Genomic DNA, 24000 nt, shown 5'->3' with positions numbered 1-24000 from the left:
AACCCAAAGTGGGATGTGTGAAATGATTACCAATGTGTACATGTGTACAGGTCATACAATTCCTACACATATATGTATCAAGTCTATCAGATATTATAGTTGATTTAGTGTTAAAGGATCGATAACAGAGCTGACTCTTAAGTGATCTATTATTTCTAAAAGCAAAATCTGGCTGTGTGCCAATGACCCCATTCAACTCATGTACAGTGGACAGAATATCCCAGTTCTTTTTAATAATATCACATGCTACATGCACATTGCTGGCAAAAGTCAATGGCATCCTTAGTTTATTCCTAGAGGTATCAGTGGAAGCGTCACTTGATAAAGTATTGTCAGTATTTTCCCTGTTGTTAATACTAGAGAGGAGGGGGGAAAAGTATGCCTGGCACTTACCAGACTTATGCCGCCATCCTTCTACTATTTTTGAATCAATAAGTTTACTGTTATAGCCTCTTTCTAAAAATTCTTGTTTAAGTGTTTGTAATGCAACAATGAGACTATCATCATCATTAAAAAGTCTCATAGTGCAAAATATCTGTCCTTTCAATACGTTAAATTTCGTATGATTCGGATGCATATTGCCATAGTGTAGAACATTATTCTTTCTAACAGTTTTCTTATACAAAGTAGTACTTACAGTGGATAAATTATTTTTAGTAACTTTAACATCCAAAAAGTCTACTTCTTTATCAGAATATTCATAGGTAAAACTCAAGAAAGTATTTAACTGATTTAAGTATAAAAGAAACTCTTGTACAACAAAAAAATATCATCCACAAAATGTTCATACCATTTGATGTTAACCTGGTATTCATTATTCGAAAGTACATGTTTAGCTTCCCAATTAATTTTTGTCCATAGTAAACATCATTAAAAATAAACACATTGTTTTCTAGGATGATTTCCAAAAGTGTGCAAATAAGTGTCACCTTAGTATCAGGTGTTTCACTCACACAGTAATTATCTGACATTTTCAATTCCCCATTTATTGGGTATAACAGTGAACAATGATTCAATATCCAGAGTTACAAATCCATGTTGTTAATACTAGTGGGGAGGGGAATCTGTATATGGAATCATCAACGTTAATGTATGTAAAGATTCAGTATACCACACATGAACCATAAACTGTTTCCCACTGAAATCCTAAAATGTCCTCTGCATTCCCAGCCCCCTGCATAAGAGTGGGGTAAAAGACACATTTTCTTACCTCCTCTGTCAGTTGATTTGCCTACATAATACTGTCATTACTCTCTATTACCTCATCTATAGAAAGTAACAAAAAATCACAGTCTCTCCATTAACATCAGTTATCTGCTTACACAATCCACTGTTTGTAACCTCTGCTGTCAAGCAATCGCAACAGTAGATTTCAGTCAGTCGATCTACTGACGATATTTTAGCAGTGAAATCATCACTGCATTTAATAGTTAAAGGTACTAACTGCTGGTATTATAAGTGGGGAGTGACAGTCTAGGGGTCAGTTTTGGATTTAGGTTTGGTTTAAAACAGTTACGGGCAGTCAGTAACAGAGATAAGCATCTAAGAATTTTCCCATCATCCCAAGCTGTTATTGTTGTGTTCTTTTAAACTGCTGCAGTTTTGAGACAGCTCCAGTACATTAACCAAAAGAGATATGTGAAGCTTTTTTTTATTTCTTTGCCTGTTTTAAGATACTTTATAAGAGTCTGTATTTGTCTTGGTTAAGCTCCAAAGGCCTGTATTAGTTATTTCTGTGAATAGCTGTACCATATTTTGCCATTTAAATACTCTAATTTTTGGTATTAAACCCGAGTCTCTTTCTTGTAAGAGGACTGACAATCAGGCTAGTTCAGAGTTGTGTTTGATTTAACTCAGTTCCAGTCAGCATCAGAGCCATGTGTTTAAATTTTCAATCTCTACATCCCTTTTCTTGTGTTCATAAATTGAGTTTATTTCTGGTTGCCTGCCAGTTGTGATACATTCAACCATATAATTTCCTGCATCTCCTCTTTCATTGGCTATTATCAGTAAGCACATAGGTGTCATTTGTTGAGCGTTTCCCCTTAAGATATTTAAATACATTTTTCATCCCATTATATTCCATTGAGGCAGAATACAATACATCCACCAAGAATATTTGTCTTAATTTTAAACTCGGTAATTTTTTAGTTGTCTGCCCTTCCTACAAAATTTTTATTTGGTAGTTCTTCCATGTCTAATTTTATCTGACCATAATTGTGAGCTTACAGGATCAACCTGGGAAGTTCCTGCCTTTTGACTGCTAAAGCTGGTGTGACACCCAGGCACTGACTCAGCAATCAAGCAGCCTCAATCCTCACCACTAACAACGGTGAGGGGTGTCCATATAGGGAAAGGATAATAAATACACACACAGTAAGAGCTCACAGAGATCACAGTCAGTCTGGGGCTGGTTTCTCCTTTTCTCTCCAAGTCCCCAATAAGTCTGCACACTGGCATAGCTATAGGGTCCAGATCATAGCCTAGTGGGCAAGCTAAAATGTCCAGCACCATCTCTGTCCAACCAGTGCTTCGTGTCCCTGCCCAAGTAGCTGACACATACACACTCTGAAATAAGAGTTATATACAACCACACAGACACTCCTGGGGAAGGCTGGCACCGGTTCTCCAGTTTTGCCCCTTTTACCCAAGCTATATGGTAGTACCTGCTGACACCACCCACTAATATCAGCTACTCAAAGGCCCTTCTAAAAGGGTGTCCAATTATTACTGTGCAATATTATTATCCAAATGGTAAGTGTGACTGAACAGTCAAGGCTTATTAGAGTGACTTGGTACAGTATCACTATATACATGCAATGTACTCTAGAGCTTAAATTAACTCTATATAAAACAGCCACAGTTGAAAGATTTAAAAATATTTAATAATAAATAATAAAAACACAAGAAAATACGTCTTACTACACATAGTCAAGAGTTCAGAGATCACAGAGAAATACTTAAAATAATACTGTAGAACAGTTCTGACTTCACAGAAAAACACTTAGTCTAATCTTCCTAATTCCTAGCTATTTCTAAGAGAAAACACAGTTCTAAATAACTTACATATCGAAACAGGCAGTGCTGGTGATGTTGGATATTCTCAAAATGCTCTGAGCTCTCTGATTCTCTCTCTTTAAATAGGTAACACAGAGCTGCTTCACATGACATCATTATTCACACTTCTCTGGAGTTCCCAGGCTAACAGAAACTACATTTACATTCATTACGACTGGTCAGAAACCAGAACAATAAAGGACATTTATACTTGCAAATTCTAGCCATTAACTCTGGCCTCAAAACAATAGGCAGAATTCTTTCATCTAGACATATCAGCTCCAAGTTTTGACATCAAGGAATTGACTTGTCAGCTTTGTTACAGCAGAGTGCACTGTTGTTTGTTTGCAGTTCAATATCCAATGCAGTCTTTTCACATTTAAAAGAACAAGACTGTGGCTTACATTAATATTTACAAATGACAGAATTATCTACAAAATTCTATCTGGCTAGGCTGGCAGCCTTCACCTATCTTCACAGCTGGGATTACCATCTGTTTTATATCATCCTTCCTGCTTACTGATGCATTTTCTTTACTCCTTCCTTCACCATGAACGATGCCTGCGTACAAAGAAAAGATAACTGGTTCAATAATTGGTTAAATACCTAATCATTGGAAAAGATGGAAAGTCTGCCTGCTAGTTTCACTTCTGTTCCTAGCCTTTCAGCACCAGGTCTCAGTGAAGCAATGTACTAACTGATTTAAGATCACAGATATTGAACTTGCACTTAATCCTAATAATTCCATTTGTAAAAGGTATAAATAACTAATTAATCTGGAGGCTTTCCTCATACCTGTAACCTTTCCTAGTGAGCTTTATATAACTCTGCAACAACCCCTCTCTAATCACACCAAAACATCTAATGCTTAGGCTATAAAACAATCACTCCCAGAAACTCTTAAAAATAAGATTAAAGTCTTAACAAAAGTCAGGCCACTCATTCACCTGATGGACACCACCTATAAGGAGTCTCCCTAAACAAACATAATTCAAATGTATCACTGTGAAACACAGCACTTATAGATTTTTTAGTAATAACTGACTCTATTGTGAGCCATGGTGACATGTCATTTACATGGCTGGACAATGAGGGCATTACAGTGTGCTGTCATTCAGATAGCAGGATCTCTGATGTTAATAGGGCCCTATAGATACTAAATCCTGACAAATACAAATATGACATGGCAATGGTACATGTGGAATTGAACAACATCAGATGTAAAACCCTGAGGGAAACACAGAGATGCAAAAAGAACTTCCCAAAATGCAGGTAAGATACTATTTCTGAGTGGAATCCTTCCTTCACCCCCACTCTGGAATCATAGATAAACTTACTAAGTTGGGCATTAATCCCTATGTCACCCAATGGGTTGCTAAATGGCTTACTGATAGAACCCACACTGTAAAAGTAGCCAACTCCAAATCCAGCTCCAGACAAGTGACAAGTGGAGTACCTCAGGGTTCAGTCCTGGGGCCGCTCTTGTTTGGCATCTACTTCTCTGAAGTACAGGTCAACACTAAGGGACTCTGGCTAACAAAGTTTGCAGATGACTTTAAACTGGGAGCCATTATTGAATCCCCAAATGATGTGGATACTCTACAAAAGGGCCTTACAGAAACAGATACTTGGTGCCAGAGCCATGGGCTCAAGCTCAATGCCAAGAAATGTATTGTTATCCCCTTTGGGAAAAAAAACATGTATCCATGAATTACCATATAGGTGGCAGTACACTAAACACAGAAAGTGTGATAAGAGACTTAGGGACACAGGTGGACAGTGGTCTCACCTTCAATAACCACATCGCCACAACAGTCAGGAAATCCTTCTATGTGGCACACCTCATCACGAAGGGCTTTTCATCCAGAAAGATGGAGGTCATTGTCCCACTGTACTCATCCCTCATTAGACCCATTATAGAATACAACGCCCCATTTGGTATGTACCTCTCAAGACATCTGCAACAACTGGAAAGGCCTCAGAAATACCTCACTAAAAGAATCACAGGCCTAAAGCAGATGCCCTACGCTGACCGCCTTAAAAAACTCCAGCTATACTCTGTCGCATATCGTCTACTCAGAGACGATCTTTGCTTAACATACAAGGCCATGTCAAACCCAGAGCTGTTGGACATGCTACACTTAAAGAAATCCCAATCCCTCAGAGCTACACGCTCCAGGGATCTAAACCTTGTCATCACAATAAACAAAACATGCTGGAGGGATAGATTCCTGACCCAGAGACTCCCCAGACTTTGGAATAGATTGCCCATACATGTCAAGCAGAGTGCCTCTTTGGACCTCTTCAAGAGGAACCTTGACAATTGGATGGGAGAAAGGAAATTCACCCCAGGGATCACGTCAGTCGCCCTGCTAGACAGGGGTCCAGGAAAGTAAATAATGTGGGAAGAAATAGCCAGGGAATTGTTATGGCTAGGCTTGTATAGGCCCTAGGGCTGATAGCTTAGTACCAACCTATGAACCTATGAACCTATGATGCCTGCGTACAAAGAAAAGATAACTGGTTCAATAATTGGTTAAATGGCTGGTATTGTTGTGGGGAAGGGAGGTGTCTGGTATGTATTAGAATGGGGCCAGATGCTCAGTAGTTTAGCTTTCTTTACTAAAGTTGGTATGCACCCCTTGTTTCAAGGCTTTCACATACTGGTTAGCCTTTGCTGCCCTTCTATTTCCTTTATTAGGCAGGGTCTAATGGATAAATATTGAAGTGTAACTAACATATCAGCCCTGAAACTGTATCACATTAGAATGGCTCTGCTCAATGCTATAAGTGTAAACAGTAAATTGCCTGTTCTTGAGGCACTCCTGCATGAGAAAAACATCTGTGTCTGCATGGTTACTGAAACTTGGTTTAAAAATCATTACAGCCAGGTGATGTATCTAGGTGTTTCTGCAGTTATATCCTACTGATGCCTCTAGGTATCAAATCTTACTTGTTCATATTTGCATTAGTAACTCCAAAGCCATGCTAAATACAAAGTATTAAAATAACTCATCTTAAAGTTTTCACAATGGGGAACACAACTGTATTGATGTTTGACCTCTGTCTACAGCAGGTAAAGATATATTACTTGTTGTTATATGTATTTATATTGTCATAAATTGCATGTTTTTCTAAATATCTTGGCAACCAAGTAGCACAGACAGAACTCCTTAGCCTCACTTGAAAGCTCTCAGCTCTATGAATAAAATGCTGCTGACAGTATGTGTGTAACTTGAGTGGTTGCTGAGATTTTGTAAGTTGTTTACAAAATATTATAAACTCGTGTTTACTATGACCTATAAAATCCAGTTTAAGACCTAGAACCTTAAGAAAAATTACAGTATGAAAGCGCTGAAGAGTTTTCCATTTACATTTTGTTAGTAACCCATGTGGTTTCAGAGATAGATGAACATTTGTTTGAAATGTGAGGACTTAATCTGATTATGTCAAAAGGCTTAGGCTCCACCCATTAAAGTTACAGTGCACCCTTCCTGAGAGAATGAGTTAAATGTAAAAAGTGCACTCTCTGTACTTATACCAGGAATTTTCTGCTTTTCATGTCATGCGGCCTAATGGTAACTGTGGTGGAGCCTCTGTGCTTGCAAACGAACATATTACCTTCAGGATGATCCCTAGGAACTGACAAGCTAAACATCAGATCACGCTAGCTAGAATGAATTGTCAACTAACTGATTATCAAAGAACACTTTCTTTATCCCCCAATGACCATGTACAATTCCTCCGTGCTCTAAAGGATCTCCTTAGTTAGGAAACACTCCCATAACTATTCCTCAATAAACTGGGGCACCTATACCTCCAGTGTAGGATATACCCAACATTTCTTAGACTTAAAAAAAGTCCCTTGAGAAGTTGGTAAATAAACCTTCTTGAGGACATAGAGAAGTTGTTAAACACACCTTCTTGAGGACATAGAGAAGTTGGTAAATAAATCTTAAGTACATAGCATACTTACCTGATACTTACCTGATAAGTAGTACAAGAGGCAATCATATTTTATTTCCTTTCACAGTGAAGTCTGACCATCATTTTTTTACCTTATCCTTTAATCTCAGAAAAGTTTAAGTAACAAACATCAAATCCACTGTCTTGTTACAGATAGGTCTAGCATTAAGGTACAAAGTATGAAGGGATGTTACCGAATGGTTAAAGGAGCCACTGAGATCAGGGGTTTTCATTGCACAATTACAAATATCCTTGAACGCAAGAGGTCTAGTAGTATGTCTTTTAAATTTGCTCTGGCTCATGCTGGTATATAGAGGTATGGTGGACAGACTCGGTGGAGTTGGAATATCAATGAATCTATCAATATGTGATAAAATGTTGACTGACAGACTAAATGACTTCATATGTTCTTTGATTCACCTTCCTGATTTAATTCAATGCCAATTGTTAGAGCATGTTTTAAATCTGAAATTTTGAACAGTTTTTCAGTAAGACGTGAAACAAAACATAAGAACCAATAATGACAAAGTGAAACAAAACATAAGAACCGATAATGACAAAACTACCCATTTCAGAATATTTCAACCATATAAAAGGCCATTCAAACTGCTGTCATTATAATACACTAATATCAGTCAATATGGACAATCCCTTCAGAAGTAAAAGTCATCTGAATAATTCCACAGTAAAGAAAAATGTAACTAATGAACATGTTCCTGCTGGCAAACGACTTTGCTTTTCAGTCCTTCATCTACAAATTCAGTGGCTGCTACCCATGTAAAATAAATTGCCTATGTTGCTTTAACAAATTTGATGTGCTGGTGATATGCAATAGGGAATGGTTGCCAAACCAATAACAGGTTCTTCATTATGAGGCATCTCTTCCAAAGGAGGACACACTCAGGAGTGCAGCAGCCTAGCCCCCACCTCCCTCAAGCTGCATAGTAGTGTCTGCAATCAATCTACCTGGTGTGGGAAAATAAGTCACAGCCTTCTGCACTGCTCTCTGTTGCATCACTGAAAAGGAACAACTCAACTATAAAACTCTGTGACTGACATTGACAGAATGTAGTCCTCAGTGATTTATGAAAACAAAAAATAAATAAATACAATTAAATTAAAGGAGACCTGGTAGTTGGTGTGGAGAGTTAAGGCACTTGCTTGCCAATAATTAAGGTTCAGGATTCGATTCTTAGCAAGTCACTTAACTAGACAGTGCCTCCCAACTTGGGGATTTCATATACTCATGAGCAGTTTGACCTAAAGGATTGCACTCACTGGAAAGGGGAGCAGCTCTCTATATCTCCCTGTACAGCTGTATTTGCATCTCCCTCTTACTGTAGATGTTTTTAAATCAAAAGATCCACTTGCTTTGCTGCTCTGATGTCCTAGTTAAATCTCTCCTGCTGTTTTCTTTCTAAGGATGACAGTAAGACAACTTCTCGCAAGGTCCTAAAGCCCTGCTCCATTTATGGAAGTGTAATGTCAGGGCTTGTATAATTTGCAGAAGATTTATTTATTTATTTATTTTATAGTGAAGCCAGGCCAGCCAACCCCCAAACAACATGCCCCCCCCCAAGCCAACACAAGCCCTCAGCAGCTGACTAGGTCACGTAGTGCTGGATCTGGCTTTGACTGTAATAACATCCATTGGTAAGTGTTGATTGCACCCCTAATATCTTGTGCCCAGGACAGCCACCCTCTTTGTCCCACACCCTATCGCTCTAACTGATGCTTTTGCATATGCATCAATTGCCCTGCAGGTGTAATACAGAAACTTTGCTCAACCAATACAAGGGTACCTTAGCCAAGTCATTTTATCATATAAATGAGATGTAAAAGGGAAGATAGTACAGGTAGAAATGGTAAACATAAAACAGAGGAGTGCACAGAAGAACAATAGGAAGGGAAGACTGGTGTTGGGGAGAATGATATACTGTTTTTTTGTGGGTTCCAGTGCTCATGTTTTTAAGAAGAAAGTAGCAATGGGAAAGAGTGGGTAGCAAAGAGAGTGGAGGAAGGCAGCAGGAGCAGACAAACATATAATGCAGGCAAGGACCGACTAGGGAGGCAGTAACACATAAGGAAAACAACAATGTAGAGATATAGTCTGACAGAGAGCAGACAACTGACAATGGGGAGGATTAGACCACAAACAAGGGAGAAAGAGTATCTCAAAATGATAAGGAACACAATGATGAGGATGAGTAAGGGGGTGACGATGGCTTCCAGACAGGCCTTTCCAGGGAATCCACCCAGACACCCATCACCTCTGTTGCTGATATCGTGAGCTGCCTCTAACTCCAATGGTATGATGGACAGGGCCAGCCAGGCATGCAATGTTATCAGTCTTAGAATTAAATGATCCAGAGGGTGAATGCCACTTGCACTCCCTGATCTTCACCAGCCCCTACACATCCTGTTGGGTGACACAGGAGGACCCATCAGCATTGTTCATGGAAGAGAAGCACTCCTTCACCTTCTCAGAGATGGCCATGGAGACCAACAACAAGCCCTCTTGATTTCCTTCTCAAAGGGTGACATCACACTGCAATAAAACAGAGCTGCAGACTGCTGGAACCAAACACTAGGCAGTATGCCTGATATAGAGAGTGGTGGCTATTGTCTCATGTTATCTTGCATTATGACTGCTTTAGAAAATGAAAACAAATGTAGAGAAATAAAACAACAATGGCATAAGAAAGGACAGCAGAAAAAAATTTAGAAAGTCAAAAATAAATGTTATATACAGAAACAAATGCAACACATTAGTAATGCATTTTATACTTTATAAAAACAGTAGATTACTGCTTACAATACACTATACTTATTCCATGGCCTGGAGATCCTACTTTGCTTCCTTTGACAGGACACCTGGTTTTCCAGTATCTCCTTAGCCATTGTATTATGTTAAAGAAAGACCACAGCTCATCATATCTCTGGCAATGGAAGATAGTTACCACTACAGTTGCTAGGCCTAAGGTGCACTGTCAAACCAAGAACAGAATGCTTATAGTATTCACCCAGATATGCTGAGGCACTTAAATGTAACCTTCTTAAACCACAAAGACCTCCTAGATGAGGTACACATAAATACCTTCAGCAGCCCCAAATGTGATCTTTCAAAACAACACCCACATCAACACATAGAGCTACATCTCATGGAGCTTCAACCTCAAAGCCTATAAGGCAAGCCATCACACAATCCAACATTCTAGTCATTGAAGACAGCATTGTGAAAGATACTGATGTCCCTCTCACCAGGCTGAGTATGGAGAAAGTTACAGTCAGTTGCTTATCAGGGGCTAGGATTTGCCATATTACACATGCACTCAGGTCATTGGACCACAGTTACGAATATGACTCAGTCATAGTCCATGTGGGAGTAAATAACCTGACATCTACCTCACTAGACTATATGAAGAGAGACATAGTGGACTTCCATCATACTGCTTGACTTTGATCAAGCTGTAATTGATAGTCAAATCTGTGTTTATCTCTGTATAAATATTTGGTTTCTGCATCCCAGTATATCGCATGTAACTTATGAATTAGTGTAATGAGTTAACACTGTTGCTTCCTGGTTCAAGGGTGTAGGATTTGAATAATTTCCCACACTATTTCTGGCAGTTGGTGCAAAGGAGTAAGCTGTGTCCTGTAGTTTCTTTTGTACAGAAGTTGGTTTCTTCAGTCCTCATTTGCCTGCTGTGTTACCCTGAATAATTCACTTAACCAGACGGTGATATGAGGCAACTGGAAATTGAGACTAGGCTCCTCAATGGTGCCCTGGACTGTAAACCTATTAACTACCTATGAACAAGAGTAGATATAGTGTAAAGAAAAGAAAATGATTATAGTGAAATGAAGCATCACTGTAGGAGCCATGTTCTTTGCGTATCCTTCTTTTGCTAGATGTTGTTAGCAATGTGTTTATTATTTATCTGTGAATAAAGGGGAAAGCACAAGGACTATGAGTTTAAAATCAATATTGAAACCATAAATACATTTTTAGCTTGTGTATTGCAGGCACACAGGTGTGAAATGCACTGTATTTGGGTTACAACAGTTTTTCTAGCACTAAGTGCAGATGACTTAGGCTATTTGCTGTGAAAGAGTTGTTTATTTTAGTACAGAGTTTGATTCCCTCAGCCTTCATTTGTCTTCTGTGTAACTCTGACCTAGTTACTTCCACGTACAATACTTCATGGCTATTCCTGAACAGGGCATTTGTGTCCAGTGGGCTATCACAGACTCTTAGCAAATACACATTGTGTTTCGAATTCCTGCACCTTACACACAGCCATTAATTAATACTTCACTATATACTATTTCATTATGAATCTGAGCACACCTCTTGTAGTTTAAGGGATTTCAGGATGTATTTTTACTAAATGTGAGTTTCAAGGGAAGGAACATTTACTGTTTCTCATGCTAAGTCAGTTTTCAATGTGAGAGTTTTTTGTTTCATTTAGAAAATGGCTGTCAGTAATTTTGCTGTAAAAAATGAAATAAAATTTTAAATTAAATCCAATTCTGTGTAATAACTGTGAAACTAAAGAAGAAAATAATACTTGCACTAACAAGTCTGAGCAGTGTTTTAGGGTAATAGGTTGATGCACGTCTGTTTATGTCACTCGCTCAGAGTCACACTTTGCAAGTGGAAAACGAAGGAGAAGTAGCTTGACAGCTGTTTAGAATCATAATTATCTGCAGAAAACTGATAGATCAGTTAAGAAAAAGCTTTTCAAAATGACACACATTCATAAAACTATAAAGAAGCTATTAATTATTTAAGCAACAGAACAACTTGCACTTTCAAAGCTGCTGATAAGGGTGAAGTATGAGAGACATTAATTAATTTGGGAATTTAATAAATATGATGCTGGATAACTCCCCTACTTATTCACAAATATCTCTTTTCACAGTACATAGCTTCAGAGTGGATGGCAGTTGGCACACTGAATGTATTATTATTACATATACAAATCTACGATAACTTGTGTTTTATATCTTACTGAACAGGTCCACGTTTCCAGTCAGTTAATGATTATGGAAATTGTGCAGGGACATGGGTATCACCCTACCTCTCTTTAGGTAAGACCGCATCAAGAGAGGGCTATCTGCATTTCACATTATACAGATACAACTTTGAACCAATATCTCTCAAAATCTGTAGTTATAATAAAGACACAAGAGTCTTTTGTTAGATTTGAATGACTGTATATTTTGCAGATGTTAGCAAATTACTGGTCATTCTAAATGGGTGATAGTTACAGCATGTAGGCACAACTGATTTCTGTAGCTTGTTTTCACCAGTGACGAAATGAGATATGGCCGATCACTATAAATAACCATTACCGAATACTTTATCTCACTGAAACCCAAGACAAAAATAAATAAATAAATAAATTGGTGACTGCCAAAAAGTGTTAATGTGAACAGCAGAATTTCCTCAACTAAACTCATCACACCCTGTGATGCATCCAGGCATTTCTACAGTTACACCCTACTGACATTTTCTAGACATCTAACATTTCCTTTTCCTATTTGAATTAATAATTCTAAAACCACGCTACATATAAGTTTTAGAAGTATTTTATCTCAAAGCTTACATGACAGGCAATGCAGCTGCAGTAATATTTCACTTCTGTCTAGTGATGCTTATGAGATATAAACTGATGTTCATAAATTGTTTTATATATTGTCAAAATTTTCATATGTCTCTAAAAATCTCAACACCTAAATGACATATATACAACTCCATAGCCTCATGAAAGCTCACAGATGGATGAACAAAATGCTGTTTACAGTATGCGAATATCCTGAGTGGTTACTGAGATAGCGTAAGTTGTTTATAAAATATTACAGAATTAATATTTACTGAATTTGTTATCACTTACAAAATCCAGTTGAGACCTAGAATATAACCAACACTACCTCTGATAAGATTTGCTTGTGCTCAGTAGTTTGCCATTTATATTTCTTTAGCAAGCCTTATGCCTTCAAAGATATGAACATTTGCTTGAAATGTAAAGGCATAACCTAATTTTGTCAAAATGCTCAGGGTATAATCATTGTCAGTTAAGAATACAAACCTCCAGAGCTCCACAAGAGTTAATGATTTGGAACTCAATAGTCATAGAAACTATCAGAACCAAAATAATAAAAGTTTAATGTTTACAAGATGCATCCTCCATGCTTCCTCCCAACTGCTTGATATTGTCTGTAGAGATGAAGCTTAATCAGTGATCATGCCGTAGAATTTTTGCTGGACAAACGAAAGGCTGTAGGAGAAGTGTCTCTACGACACAGTAATTTATTACAAAAAAGTTTAGTTTTTCTGATAAAACTGACAAGACTGATGCATTCCATTACGTAAACAATACTTCAGAATATCTTTCCATCAGCTCTACTATGAAAATGACCGATGTGCATTGCAAATCACCAACTAACCATTGTAATGCACCTACAACAAAGGCCAGCAACACTGCTATTTGCACACATCTCTTCTGTGGAGAAATGGTTCTGCAAAACAAAAGAGCTCTTATTCTGCAAAACAGACCGATAAACTGTGGTGCCGAATTTCTGTCAGCAACGTATGTCTCCATTACAACAAATGTAACTCTGGTCATTAACATGCAGGTTGCTCTTGGGAATGCTAAAATGAATCACTCCATTTTACTATATTACCACAGTTATTCATTTATTAATTTATTTAACATTTGTTTACCGTTAATGTTTGACTGGGACTGAATCCATTTTCAGTGGAGACCCAGGGAGAAATGCTCTTGAAGACTGTTTAAGTCGAGGTGCTAAAGAAGAATTAAATAATTTTTGGATCCTGTTTCCTGCCTGTTTGTGTTATTCTTACTTTTGTGCTCAGCTATTTGATGATTTTACAGAAATGCTCCATATGCATGTCTTTGGAATTAACTTTATATATTAGTAGTAATTAACATTTAAAATTGCTAAGAAACTATGTGGGTGGTTACTTCAAACAGCTATATACAATTTGTATTTATTTTTTTTATTTATATTTTGTTTACCCCAGTAGAGCACTGATTATAGCATCATAGCATGATGGATTGCGGTCTCAGCCTGGAATGCATTTGATACTCTTAACAATTACAAAGAATAATTACTACAATGAGATTTCACACAATCAGAAATTAAGTGTTATGCATGCAAGTGATAAGATTAGGTAGATATTTACAAAATGTAGTTATGAGTTATATAGCATTAAGATAGGAAGGTGATAAACTTAGAGGAATCATAGAGAGCATGTTTTACAGTGTGGATGGGCTATGCATACCCAAGTAGAGTATGTTTTACAGTGTGGGTGGGCTATGCATACCCAAGTAGAGTATGTTTTACAGAGTAGGTGGGCTATGCATGCCCAAGCAGCATAATTGTTCATTACACTACTTAGAATTTAGTTACTGCTACACTCTAAATAACTGTCATTCTCTAAATATTACATAATTATATACCATCAGCTTATATGTTAGGAGTATGGAACCATTAAGCGGTTTTATGTTTATCTGCAGACCCTTGCCACAGAACTGTTGAGTCTTTTGTTAAGTTGTATATTGTCATCCTGCATAATGTTTTAAGGAACAGCATTGTCAGCAAAAGACTGGCTCATTTGTTGGGGCAGCTATGTCATTAAACATTCATAACCCACTGGGAATGTTAGTGCTACTTGCATTAACCACATTTTAAAACACATCCAGATTTATTTTATTGTCAGTAGTTTTTCTTTTATTTTCTGTTACATAAAAAGCTATAGGAATTAAATGCATTGTTTTACACGTTTGATGGATTTTGCCAGAATTAAGCTACAATTTATTAAACTCGTTGATGACATTAATTTAAGGAAAGGTAGATAAAACTAAAGTTTTATTAAAAATGAAGTGAGTGCATCATAATGAGTCATACTACATCAGCTATGAGATTTCAGATAAGTATCTAAAAAAAAATAAAAAAAAAAAAAAAAACAATCGAGGAGAATATGTGTTGTTTGGACCATAAAACATCTGAAAAATATTTCTTAACATCATACCATAAAACATCTGAAAAATATTTCTTAACATCATAATTGGATAAACACATTTAAAAATGCAAGCTATCCATTTAATTTGTTGGATCATCGTAATGACAAAGGAGAAGGCCAAATTGTTGTTCTATTTACAACGTGATGACCTAGAGACATGCCACTTAGTATGAGCTAATAAAATGAAATGAGCGTTATAGCTCTGAACTAACTTATTTTATAATAATCTGTTCAGGACTGTATAGATATATTTAAACAAGGAATGAAAAAATCAAGAATACAGTAAGGGAAAATAAGTAGTTTATAAGTGAGAGGAAAAATGAAAAGTTCTCTGTAAAAGATCTGTGGCTAATAAAAATGCTGTAACCAAAGTGATACTTTCTAATGGTCTTACTGTAACTACCGCATATACACAGAGTACTCATACAACAAACGTCTGGTACTTTAAAAGATTTGGGTGACTGAAAAATTAAAGGCAATCAAGGCCAACATATTTTATAATGATAAAATATAATGCATCAACCTGACCAATTAGGATAAACCTAAAAATTTTATAACGCTCTGTCTTAAGTTTTCGTGTGTGTTTAATTCCACAACAAATAAAAAAATCTGTATATCTGAACTATGACAAATGGTCCAAAAATATATCTTAGAATATACATAGCCAGCAATGACTTAAGAACAATTTTTTAAAGCGAATATTAAGCTGAGTGACAAGCCTCACCCAAATGATTCCAGACTGCAATGATTGTTAAATATCTTCTTATTTTTTTGAAGACTTCAGTGGCTTCTAACAGGATTTGTCCTAACCTTATCACTGAGATGTCTCTGCTTCCAACTTACATTGCATATTTAATTAATACTGCAAAAATGTTTACTGTATATTCCTTGTCTGACAGACAAATATCATAGTGAATATATAAGATAATACAGTGCCAACTTTTCTACCTTGTAAAAGGTTTCATTTTAGGTTTCTTGATAAGGGTTGTGGTTCATATTCAATTTTTGAAATATTTACAGTCTAGTACTAGAGGTTTCAAACATTCATAACTGTCTGGTTTACATGCTGGTCTTCTAGAAGAAATGTAAGGGTGATATACTGCTAGACATTTACCGGACCATAAACTGAGCATTAGAAAGGTTTTGGGAAAGGTACCATATTTTTTGTCAACTTTAGAACCTATTTATGAAATATATTAGTCAAGAATCCTAGGACAATTATTCTTATGCACATGGAACTGGTTATCCTTCAACAACAACTACACCATAAATAAGTTATTTCTTTCATGCATTAAAACTGGTAAAATGTTTGCTGTTGGATCACATTTATAAAAATATAAATGAATAACATGAATTGAAAACATCATAATATATCATAATATATGATCATTATACCCCAGACAGCCATTTAATATCAAGTCACAAATCTTTATTTCTCCAAAAAAAGTTTAAGCTAGGCTGTAATAAGATCTTTATCTTTAACAATAAATCTGAAGTTGTTAAAAAGAAGCTCCAAGAGAACTAACTTATTCCCAAGGATCAGTTTTCTGAATCATGAAAGAAATATCTTGATTAGGTGAAAATAATGTCTATGGTCTATTTATAAAACCAGGATCCTTATAATACTAAATTATTTTATAAAATATACAGACCAAAAGCATAATTTGAAATTTGGATTTTTGAGTCCTCCTATACCATTTTGTAGAAATAGTTTTATAACAGTTCTAGGGAATTTATTCCCCCAAATACACATGCTAAGTAATTAAAGTTAATACAAAAATGAGTTCTGATTTTCCTAAAATACTGGCAAAAAGTTCAAGTATTCTAAAGAATAAAGCTTACATTAATGATACACATCTATAAAACGCTGAAAGTCCACAATGCCGACGACGAGAACACCGACACTGGAAGAGTGACAACGGAGATGACCAACAGTTGAAAATCCCGATGCTGAGAACACCGACATGTTAAGGTAAGTGTGCGATAGTGATGGACTGTAGGGTTAAGGGTGGATTAAGTGAGTTAGGATAAGGGCGCGGGTCAGGTGAGTGTGCGATAGTGACAGACTGTAGAGTTAGGGGCAGGTTAAGTGAGTTAGGGTTAGGACGCAGGTTAGGTGAGTGTGCGATAGTGACGGACCTTAGGGTTAGGGTTTGGGTTAAGGTTAGTGCATAGATAGTTGTGTATGTAAGGTTTAGTGTAGGTTTGTAAGGTTTTTGGTGTGCTTGTGTTGTGTGTGTGCTTTTTGGACAGGGGATTTGTTTTGTTTGTTGACTGTCGGGATTGTGGTTTTTCGGGCATGTAAAGTTTCGTGTTTTTGAACTTTCGGTTTTGTGGTGTCGGTGATTTCGTTATCGGTGTTTTACAGTGTCGATGTTATCAGGTAGACCCACCTCAGCATAGAAACTGTTTGTCTCTCCTTTTAAACAGTCATTTAGTTATGCATAACATTTAGACTAGGATGACAGAAGTATGTCATGTCAGGGTATTTTATAGAATTAGCAGAGATTTTCAAACTTCATTGCTGAATACAATGATTTTTAGATAGGAGAGATATAGGCATGCTAAGATTAAGTTCTTTATTATAAAAATTACAAATATCATGAGATTTGAGATGAGTTTTTATTTTATTGCCTATGTGCACTTTTATTTATTTATTTGTTTTTAACACTTGTTAAACCAAAAGATCTGTTGTACCACAAGCACCTACATTCTGCCAAGACCTGAAGATACTAATTTGACCTTCTATTATTGATGTAAGTATAATTTATTGAAAATTTGATGTTAGAAGTCAATGTGGCAAACTGCATATAACAAATTCCACTACGGAATAATTTACTTCTTATTACAATGTTACATGGATTCAATATTTCAATGCCAGAATATTCTTTAATAACGATTATCAGAATTATCAGAAGAGAAATCAAGCAGAGTAAGACTAAATAGAAATGCAGACTGTTTCTGCAAAAGTGGAGTCTTCATAGGTAGCTGGTAATTAAGTACGGAATCTTGGAGACCATTGAAGAGCCTAGTCCAATTATCCAATTGCCAGGAGTCCTCATTGCCTAGTTAAGTGACTTGCTCAGCTTTCTATTAAAATGCTGGCACTCAAAATCCCGAGTATGAACATACACAAATGAACCAGTAACAGGCAAGACCCAAAGGTGGAAAAATTCAAACAACCAGCACCAAAATCAAAATATGACAAGTTAAGAAATACAGTGGGACAGAGGCCTGCCTTTATTTATAAATGAGCAAGCAATATTAAAAATATTGTAGAAATGAAGAATCTTTCTACACAAATGAAAAACACAAAAGACACAAGAAAGTAGAGCTGTAGTCAATACAAGTAAATTTTAGTATGTCAGAAAGTCCAACTTAAAAAAGTTTGAAATCAGTTGTCATTGCACAGGATAGAAATTGCCTAACAAAAGGGTTAATATATTTAGTGATTTGTTCCACCTTATTAGCATTGTATGATTGAAAAATGGAAAGACAATTAAAAAAATGGATATACAAACACAATCATGACATCCTAAAATGTAACCAAAAGAATGCTCTTTATAGACATTCAATGGTATGTATTGGCTTTAAACATTTCTCATTTATTATTCTAGAAAGAATAACACACAACCCTGGGAGAGAGGCTTTCAGAAAGAATATATTGAAGTAAGAGAACTGATATGGCAGCTCAGGTTAGATTCCACATATTCCCTGGGCATTAATGAAAGTGCTTCTCTAGGTCCAGTCTTAAACCAAAAAACTAACAATCGATGAGCCATCGCCAACAGTTAATTTCATAGTTTAAGTACATAAACATGTATTTATTCAGCACTATACTTTCTTTTATTCATGTTTTTAACAAGAGCTTTTTAAAGGAGTTTTACATGTTATTTCTTATGTGTCATTTCTTTATATATTCATTACACTTTTGACTTTTTAAACTGTTGTATTTATATATTTAATACTTTTCTGCACAGCTTTTAATATGATAAGTATTTAAACAGTTTTTTGAGTAGGGTTTCCCTTTAAACAAGGAGGCTTCTTTAATTAATTACCTTACTTGGTTCAGTTATTCTGTTAAAGAAATGGTAAGGTCTGGCTATCACTGTTTCATTCTGAAGAAGTCTATATTTTACTGTGGATGAAAAGCTACTTGTGAATTGCAGGCTTTATTCATTTTACTGCTCATGGTGTTTTGGGATTACTACTGATTAGGAGCTTCTTATTTGGAGTTGGTTACTTCTCGTACCAGGTGAGATTTATGTTTTGGTTTTAGTTCCATGTATGAACATGCCAAGAAAAAAAAAAAAAGACGGAAAATTCCGGAGAAGAGCAAATCTCGAACATTGCTCTTCTCCTTTAAACTTTTTATTTATTTATTTATTTTTGCAGGGGGAATCCTCCCTGCATCCTCCAATGCAGGGGGAAGTCCCCGCCCCTCCAAACTAATATATATATTTATATATCTATGTTTATATAACATGCTGGAGGGATAGATTCCTGTCACAGAGACTCTCCATGCTTTGGAACAAAATTCCTAACTATATTAGGCAGAGCCCCTCACTAACACTCTTCAAGAGAAGCCTTGACGAGTGGATGGGTAACAGAAAATACACCCCTGGGATCAGGATCACTTCATTGGCTCTGCTTGATAGAGGCTCAGTTAATTAATCAATGGGGCGGCGAAAGCCGACACACTCTGGCTAGGCTTATAAATGCCCCCCGGGCAGATAGCCTAGTACCTACCTATGAACCTATGAACCTATGTCTATCTCATATACTTTAGTAAAAAGGCTCACCCAGACTCTGCTACACTTTGCTGTGAGGGAAAGGTTAGTTTGCTTTTTATTTGTTGTATTACTTTATTGCCTTTTTATATTTTGGATACTATGATTTGTTTTATTTACTTTGTGTTTTACTTGTATTCTGGTTTTAACTGCATATTAAAACTTGAAAAGCGACCACAGCTGTGTCTCTTGTAAGTCAGGCAGAATTTTTTCCCCACCCTCCCACCTGGTTACTGTAGTGTTATTAAACACCACTGTCTTTCTAGTTGCTTTCCCCTTATGTTAATTTGACCATATATCTCATTTTCTCTCTGTTTTTATGGGATCTTGTGAGTAAGCACAAAGTTATCATTTTGTGAAATCACTCCCCTTCAACTATTTAAATTTATTGGCCATCCTACTGTAGTCCATAGTACAAGAATACAAAAGTGACCACCCCTTTTCAATCAATCTTGCTGTTTTAAAAATAGTGACTCTCCACTAAAACTTAACTTTTTAGACAGGTAAAACTTAAGTTACCTACTTTCACATCTAACTCCTCTAGTGCACACTGCAGTGTTTAAGATAAACCATTTTTTTTCATCTTATCTTTAAGCATCCCTGTGACTAGCACTTGCTTTAAAACCTGCTGGAAAGCACTAGGAAGTCTTAAACTGATACAAGCACTCAACTCTCCTTGTTAATAAGGAGAAATTAATTGTAGGCACTAAACAGCCTATAACTGCAAAGTACCTTGCTAAGGTAAGGGAAAACAGCTATTGTACTTCACAAAAAAAAAAAAAAAAACACCAAACCAGGCATGTCCAAGGGTCAGCTTCCGGTGATTTCTCCTGTCCACCTGGTAAACCTGGGCATACTGGGGCAATGCAGCAATTGCCTCAAGTAGACAGACAACCCTCTCCTCCTACTACCCAACACTACAACCTGTGAGAGATGCACTTACATAACCAAACTGTAAGCAAAGGTCTCTCCAACCAAGACTGTGCTAGACAGTCAAGAGGAGAAGGTTAACACCTGCATTACACCTCAAGCAACACATAGCTCTTCTAAACCCACACCACCAGCACCCACACATTGCAACACTAAACCCATATATGTGGAGGCCCTTAACATTAAGCTGCCCAAGCAACAAGAACCTCCGAAGGTGAAACGCAAACAAACATTAATCACAACCAAAGTGTCACATAGCTCACAACACCAGTATGCCACCCAACAACAGCCCCTAAGGCAAGACAATGTATCCCACACTTTAGTCATAGGTGACTCTATAGTCAGGCACACTGATGTCCTACTCACCAGGCTGAACAAAGAGAAAATTACAGACAGCTGCTTGTCGGGTGCCAGGATCTGCCACATAATGCATGCACTCAAGTCACTCGACAGTAAGTACAAATATAACTCTGTCACTGTCCATGTTGGAGTGAATGACTTGAGAAGTACCTCCCTGGACTACATGAAAAGAGACATGGAAGAGCTTTCAGATCATGTGGCCCAGGCAGGTATGACCTAGGCCTGAGCAGCATCCTGCCTTTGCCCTGAATGATACCACAGTATAAGGACAAAATGATTGACTTCAACAATTGGCTAAGCTTCTGGTGTCATTCAAAAGGGATCCAGTATCTGTCTGCCTGGGATGACATGATCGACAGACCATGATGCTTTGCCAGAGATGGTCTGCACCTGTCGCCCCTGGGATTCAGGTTACTCGCTAAGGCTCTTGCCTCCCCTATAATGCCTTTTTTGGGCAAATTCAAAGGGCAAAAGCACCACTGTAACAGGTACAAGCATGCAAAACCTGAAGGTAATGCTGCTCATTGCTAACAGTCTAAACCTCAAAATGCACTCTCTTGAGGAACTCCTAAAAATGGAGAACATTGATATCTGTGCAGTAACTGAGACCTGGTTCAAGGCTCCAGAGAGCACCCCTGCAATACCAGGCTACATCTCTTACCACACTTTTTGGCCATTAAATCAGAACTGAAACACTAAAGATGGAGGAGTGTCCATATTCACCAAAGATATTCACAACACCAGTCTAGTTGCCCAACACAATGCATCTGAAATTCTCCAGGTGCAATTAACACTAGGTAAGACTGCAATCCAAATTGTAGCTTGCTACAGATCCCCCACCATGCCCCAAGAAACTCACTGCACCTTTCTGAACATACTGGAAAATATTAAGATACAACGAAACACCCTAATATTGGGTGATTTCAACTACCCTACCATTAACTGGGCAAACAACTCGTGTATCAACACCTTTGCCCAACGCTTCTTGGAATTCATAAATTCCAATGCCCTGGATCAACTTATCCTTAGTCCCACCAGGGGTTCCAATATCCTAGACCTGGTCATTATCAACATGGGAAATCGATGCTCCATACCCATGGTCACCCCATCGTTGGTCAGGTCTGACCATAAGCTAATCACCCTTGACATCCACATCCCACCCCCACCCCCCAGTAAGGAAATCTCCATAAAAAAAACTTCTCCAAAGCCAACTTCATGCTACTCAAGTCAGAAGTGGCAAACTTTATGACACTCATGCAGATGGGAACTGAAAGTTCGACTGCTGAATCCTACACTAAGGCACTGTATGAGCACATCCACTCCTGCATGAATTATGCCATCCCCAATAGAACCAAGGCGCTTGCCTCCAAAAAAAGGAAGCCAATCTGGTGGTCCCTTGCCATAAACAAACTTTGCAACAAAAGGAAGAAACTGTTGCAGAAAAGAGGAAAATCTCAAGATGCAAAAACACCCTTACCAGCCTCAGTAAGAAGCTGAGATCCCTCATAAAATCCTCCAAAGCTAGTTACGAAAATAAAATTGCCAAATATTCCAAAGACAACCACAAGGCATTCTATAGCTATGTCAAGAATCTAAATGGCAATGCTCAGATCTGCTCTGAGCTACAACAGAATGGCAATATCCTGGCAGATCGATTCAGTGCAAACTTCACCCCCTCTCACCCCCTAAAGGGCCCATCTCAGTACCGAAAGATTGCCAAATTCCAGTAATAACAGCCACACAAGTAAAAATGCACTCTCCAAAGAGAATACAGCATCTATGGGAACAGACAATATCCCAGGCTGTGTACTACATGAACTACAAAATGAACTGGCACCTCACCTAAGTGTCATGTTTAATCATAGCCTCACCTCAGGCTTCATGCCCACTGAGTGGTGCACAGCTACAGTTATCCCACTCCACAAGGAGCAATCCACCTTGGAACCCGGGAACTACCCCCCAACAGTCTGTCGAGCCTGATCTGCAAGGCCATGGAAAGTATTATCATGGAACTTATAAATAAAGACATTGGCAACCTTCAAACACCGGACCCATGCAGTTTGGGATCGTGAAGGGCTGATCTTGTCTCCTGAACCTGACTGACTTCTTGGAATCAGTCTCCAGAGCTGTGGACAAAAGTAAGCTGGTCCACATAGCCTATCTGGACCTTGCCAAGGCCTTTGACATCATCCTTCACTCTGGAATCATAGATAAAGTTACTATGCTGGGCATTAATCCCTACATCACTCAATGGGTTGCTAACTGGCTTACTGACAGAACCCACACTGTAAAAGTAGCCAACTCCAAATCCAGCCCCAGGCAAGTGACAAGTGGAGAACCTCAGGGTTCAGTCCTGCGACCGCTCTTATTTGGCATCTACTTCTCTGAAGTACAGGCCAAAACTAAGGGACTCTGGCTAACAAAGTTCGCAGATGACTGCAAACTGGGAGCCATTATTGAATCCCCAAATGATATGGATATTCTACAAAAGGGCCTTACAGAAATAGATGCTTGATGCCAGAGCTATGGGCTCAAGCTCAATGCCAAGAAATGTATAGTTATCCCCTTTGGAAAAAAACATGTACCCGTGAATTACCACATAGGTGGCAGTACACTAAACACCCAAAGTGTGATACGTGACTTAGGGACAGAGGTTGGCAGTGGTCTCACCTTCAATAACCACATCGCCACAACAGTCAGGAAATCCTTTTATGTGGCACACCTCATCACTAAAGGCTTTTCATCCAGAAAAAAGGAGGTCATTATCCCACTGTACTCATCCTTCATTAGACCCATTATAGAATACAATGCCCCGTTTGGTATGTACCTCTCAAGAGATCTGCA

Source organism: Protopterus annectens, chromosome 12.part0 (assembly GCF_019279795.1).
Source record: "Protopterus annectens isolate FY-2018-M chromosome 12.part0, PAN1.0, whole genome shotgun sequence".
NCBI lineage: Eukaryota > Metazoa > Chordata > Ceratodontiformes > Protopteridae > Protopterus > Protopterus annectens.
Note: the sequence above shows the minus strand (reverse complement) of the source record.